The sequence below is a fragment of the Micromys minutus genome (assembly GCF_963924665.1).
Source record: "Micromys minutus genome assembly, chromosome: X".
In the NCBI taxonomy this organism is placed as follows: Eukaryota; Metazoa; Chordata; class Mammalia; order Rodentia; family Muridae; genus Micromys; species Micromys minutus.
This window is the reverse complement of record NC_137970.1, coordinates 95654436-95660435: the sequence shown is the minus strand read 5'-3', so window position 1 is coordinate 95660435 and position 6000 is coordinate 95654436.

Here is a 6000-nt window from a genome sequence, read left to right as displayed (position 1 = left end):
CTGACTATGTATAAAATATCATCTTTCTACTATTAGAAAGGAAGATTATTAATATTTCCATCAGCGCTTCAAGTTCTTATACAAAGTGAGATATTGTATGGTTTGTACATTGCCAAATAGATATTGTCAAAATCATCTTTCAACTATTAAAGTCAGTTTATACCCTCACCCAACAGTGAATAAGAAGTCTAAATACTCCATATTTCAGCCAACACTTGGTAGTCAGACTTTCAATTTCTGTCTGTTTGCTAGGTATAAAATGACTCTTTGTTGTTAATTGAAATTCCTTGGTTAATGATGAGGCTGGGTACATTTTCTCTTTATTGCACATTCTTGCTTTCTATTCCTTATGCCCTTCCTTTTCCTGTTCTTTTATAAAATTGGTGGCCTTTTTGATATTTGATCTTCTTGATTTTTTTCTTTTTCTTTTCAACATTGTTTATAAACTGATGCTTGCCTTTCGATGTTGTTCATGTTGTTTATTTCCTATATCTCTCTGTGTTGCTAGTAATGCTTGTTGGTATCAGGAACTGGCTTTCACATTCAAATTCATCAGTAACATCATCCATAAGTGACAGGCACCTGTGCATCTGTTGCCATGACAACGACCATATATTCCCAGTGTCCACTTGGTTTAGCCCCCACCTTTACCTGTGTTACATCACAGTTTAAATGAAAGACAGACCTTTCCTGCCCCCCTTCTTTTTTCTTCTTTCTCCCCCCTTTTGTCCCTGTCACCCCAATGAACCTTTCCCAACTGTATTGGCCTGGTGTGGTCTGTCCAGATTCTATCACTAGAATGCTGATGTTAAAAGAGGCTGGTGAAACTTAGAAATTTATAGCCTATGAAGCTAATGGTCAGAGGATTGTCAGTAGCCAGTTGTCAGGGGTGGCAGTCATCCCAGAAGATGCAGTTTCCAAGGTCACAGGTTATGACTGGCCTTAGATTTAGAAGTTATAAATGCATCCCCTATGGCAGTTATTTTGTTTTTTTGTTTTTTTTGGTTTTTTCCGGCAAGTTCACTATTTTCCTGCCTCCAGAATTCTCCTCGTGTGGATTTGTTTGCCTGGAATAGTCTCTACAGCTCAGAGGTGGTTCTGTCTGTGCCTCCACTAAACCTCATTTTTCCCCCTATCTTTACCCTACGTCCCAATGTTCTATTTCTGGATCTCTTCCACAATTCAGTAATGTGTAGGAAACAGTATCCTTTACTGTTCATGTAGTTCCAGGACTTAAAAGAAGGCTCAGCACAGAGGAATTGCTCCAAATGGGTGTGTTTATTCTAGAAGGGAGGGAGGGAAAGAGATCATTTCATTTGTTCATCAGAGTTCTCTAAAGGAACAAAACTGAGTGTGTGTGTGTGTGTGTGTGTGTGTGTGTGTGTGTTAAAGGGGGTGGTTATTATGTTCCAACAGTCTGATAATGGCTGTCTCAAATAGAAAGGCCACAAATCCAGTAGTTGTTCAGCCCAAGAGGCTGAATGTCTGAGCAGTTCCAATCTGGTACTGGAGTCTGGGAAGATTCCTACAGAGTTTCAGTATATATTGTAATTTTGTAGAAATTGGTTTTAACACCACTGAAGGAATGAATGCTTCAGCAACAGAATAAACGAACTTGCCAATAAGTGAGGGCAAATGCCAAAAGCTCCCTTCTTCCGTGCCTTTTTATATGACCTGAGATCAGAAAGTATGGCTCCGATTTAGGCAGCCTCTTCCAACCTTAAATGTTCCCATCAAGAAAATTCCTCACAGGCATGCCCAGCTGCTTGGCTTTTAAGTGATTCCAGATGTAATCGAATGACAACCAACCTTAGATGTCTCAGTGGGTATATACAGAGGGTTAGGTCTGGGAGGAGCTGGGGGTGAATATGATCAAAATACACTGTACAAAATCCTCAGTGAACTAATGAAAATTGAGAGAGATAAATCAGATGCAGTAGCATGTATCTGTCTCTCAGTAAACTTAAGGGGCAGCTAGCTACCTTGGGGAGTGACTCAAAGTGGTAGAAACAATAAAAACCCTGCCTCAAGGAGGTGGGAAGTGAGAACCTTCTCTCTCTCTCTCTCTCTCTCTCTCTCTCTCTCTCTCTCTCTCTCTCTCTCTCTCTCACACACACACACACACACACACACACACGCACACGCACGAACCATTGATAGTGTCCTCTCTAGGTTTATTTCAACTGGACACAATCAAGAGTGTCCTCTGAAAGGGGGGAGGGTCTGCAATTGAGAAAATGGCTCCATGAGATTCAGCTGTAAGCCTTTTTCTTTATTAATCATTGATGAAGATGTAGGGCACCATGCCTGGGCTGGTGGTCCTAGGTTCTATAAGAAAGTAGGCTGAGCAAGTCACGGAAGTAAACCGGTAAGCAGCACCCCCTTGGTGGCCTCTGTATCAGTTTCTGCCTCCAGGTTCCTGCCCTGCATGACTTCCTATCCTGATTGCCTTCAGTGATGAACAGTGATATGGAAGTGAAAGCTAAATAAACCCTGTCCTCCCCAAGGTTCTTTGGTCATTATACTTCATCCCAGCAATAGTAACCTTAACTAAGACAGACGCATTCTCACTAGCAATCTCAGGGGGCTGCTCTTTCATTTTCTTGGCTTAAAAGTGAGTTTGAACAGTTATTTTCCTCATTTGTTGAGGTAAGAACAACACCCATGAGTCAATTCCCAGGGCTAAATCCTGTTTATGTGCCATGATTTTGTCCATTGGTTGAAGGACCCTGGGGGTTTCAACAGCCTTATACCCACTGCCTCAGGTCAAGGCTAGGCCAAGTACCATTCTCCACCCACAGTTCTTGGGAGGAGCAGAAACATTCTTAAAAAACTGCAGAATGTACTGACTGATAGTCACCTGACCCTCTGGTCCCAGATAGAGTTAGAGTACAGGTCATAATCCACCCATACTTGCTGCTAGCCAGTAGATTCAAAGGTCAATATGCTTAGCCAATAAGTTTAAATGTAACCTTGCTGATGTAACCTGTACTCCTAAAGAGTATAAAAACTGCTTGTAATAGCCATTTGGGGTCGCCTTCTGGTCATTAGCCATGAGGGGCTGATTGAGGGTCAGCCCCAAAGCACACTGGAAATAAACTTCTTGCATCAAATTCCAATGTTGTGTCTCACTTGGTGGGGCAGGGGTCTCCCTGTAGTTAAGACTCACGTCGAGTCTTACAGAGTAAACATGGAAACCCCAAAGATTATCCACTGCCCCTCCTCTGTTCACTCTGTTCTACATCCACTTGTTTTAACTATACAATTCATTCCATCCTTACCTGTATCTTTACCCTATCTTCAAACCTAATCTGCCAGCCCACCTTCTAGAGGCCAAATAAACATAGTACCCCTACCACAATATGCTCTCATCCAATGCTTCTTTGGGACAAAGTATGCACTAGCTCTGAAAGCTGCAATGTGAGTAGGAACCATACTTACTTTGAGATCTATAAGAACTTTCCAAGCAGAGGAAAATGGGGTATTCTTGAAATGAATAGAGACAAAGGCACAATGATAATGCTATAAAATAAAGACAGGTGCTGGAAGGCCACCAGACTTGCAACAAGTTAATGATTAGTTTTCTACAAATTCATTGTCATTATTTTATGGCATCTGCCAGTTCGCACTATTAAGTTAGGATTGAATAAATGTTAGCCCATCCCTTTGAGCAGATCTATGCACAATCAAGTTTTTCAGGAGAAACTGAGATAAAAATCCTGGGGATTTAACAACTTGGGGAGGGGGGCTGTCCCTGACTCTGTTGCCCATCTATGGATCCTGTTCCCCTAACTGGTTGTCTGGCCTCAGTGGGAGAGAATGTACGTAGCCCTGCAGAGACTTGATGTGCCAGGATGGGTTGGGGGGTGTCCCAATTCTCAGAGGATAAGGGGAGGGGGAATGGGAAGAAGGGTTATGTGGGGGCGTGCTGTGATCAGGACATAAAGTGAACAAATAAATTAATCAACGGGGAAAATCTGGAGACCTATCCAAAGGAGAGACTTCATTCCCACAGGGAGTGCCGAGTAAGTACAAGGCTTGAAGGACTGTAATGGTGCTGCCCAGGATCCGTCACTCTGCCTCTCAGGCTGGACGGGGTTGCCTCTTCCTGAATCTTATTTCAAGGCTTAAAAAAAAAAAAAAAAAAAAAAAAAAAAAAAAAAAAAAAAAAAAACCTCTATCCCTGGAGTAATCAGCAACCGGGAGTGAAGGGCCAGACTGGAGCAAAGAGACATATGTGGATTGAAGCAAACAAGTTCTTTCTGCCTTGCTGTCTGGGACTCAGGCACCTGCACCTGCGTGGGAACGCTTTTTTTCCCCTCCCAGAGCGCAGGACAGCCAGCAGAAATCTAGTTAGGAGTCATTTCAATTCAGCATTACATCATTGACACCGTACAATAGCCTCCTGGCTCCCTTTGTTATTCCTCAAACATCTGCTTCCTCTCCCCCTCCTCCCCCCTCAACCCCCTCCTTCTGGGGTCAAGCGCTCTTTTGTCGGTGGCACCCTTCCTTTAAAAATCAATCATTCTTAATTCCCCTTGAACTAGAAAAGAATTACCAGGCCTGGCTCTCTTCTCTCTTGGATCTGCATCTGAAACTGAATAGTTACTGGAACCCTGAAGGTTTCTCCTCTCCTCCTGGGGATAAACTGTCAGAGTTTCACTTATGTTTCTCCATTGTTTACTCAAAACTGCACAGTCTATGCCCCAGGCCTAATTTCTTTCTATTTGCTCTAGTTTAACGCTATAGGAGCATGTTTCCAGCGACCATCTCCTGAAGCAAGCTGGAGACTTTACTAAACTAGGCCATACACAGAGCACCCAGGTTGACAAACCCCCAAAGAAAACCCCCTTTAAAAGGAACCTCTGCTGTGAGATGAGAAGCTCGTTTTAATGATAACAAAGCTCACACTGTTTACCGGTTGTAGCTCAGGTGTTAAACACTGCCCGCCAGAACCCTGTATCTCCTGTATCTGAACACTTGGTCCTCAGATGATGTTTGGGGAAGTTATGGAAACTGAAAGATAGGGGTTACATGGCTGAAGGAAATGAATCTCTGATGGTGGGGGGGGGATGAGGTTTATAGCCCAGCCCTACTTCCTGCCCTGTCCCTGTTTTCTGGTCCACTGAAGGTGAGGATAAATGAAGCCTCTGCAGCCAGCGAGCTTCCGCCGCTATGGAGAGAACTATTGTCAGATCTTCCTTCCATTATGGATTGTGTCCCCTCAATTCATGAGCCCAAATAACCCCTTCCTTGTATAAGTTGTTTCCTGTCATGTATTTGCTCATGGAAACAAGAAAAGTTACTAATATATCCAATGAAATGTAATTTTCAAATAAAAAGTCTACGATCTTATCTATATTCTGTTTTAGAGCTGCTAAAATACATTGTATTTTCACTAGGTGATTTTTAAATTTTATTATATATTCTTTAGTAATTTCACGTTGATACATCAAATCATTTTATTTAAATGATTTTATTGAAATGATTTTAGAATCAGTCCACAGCTTTCTTCAAGGATTTCTTAATGTGATGTAAAGCCAATACTTTAAATACTATAGAAAAATGAAGAAAGGAAAGTCTGGTGGGCAAGCAATGGATCAGGTGAGCATTTATTTATGATTACATGTATATGAAACTGTACTTCATATCTCACTCCAAGTCCTCACCAGTGTGCTAAGGAGTCTGATAGCATCAGAAGGTAGAAAATATCATTTCTTCCAGAAGGAGGAGGATATCAGCCCAAAATTCATCCTGCCTACATGATGCACAGGGATAAAGATGGAAGAGAAATTGAGGGAACACCCAGTCACTACCCCTAACTTGAGACCCAGCCCATGGAAGCGATCCAACCCCTGACACTATTAATGATACTCCGCTATTCTTGCAGACAGGAATCTAGCATAACTGTCTCCTGAGAGGCTTCATCCAGCAGCTGAAGGAAACAGATGCAGAGACCCACAGCCAAACATCAAGCAGAGCTCCAAGAGTCTTGTGGAA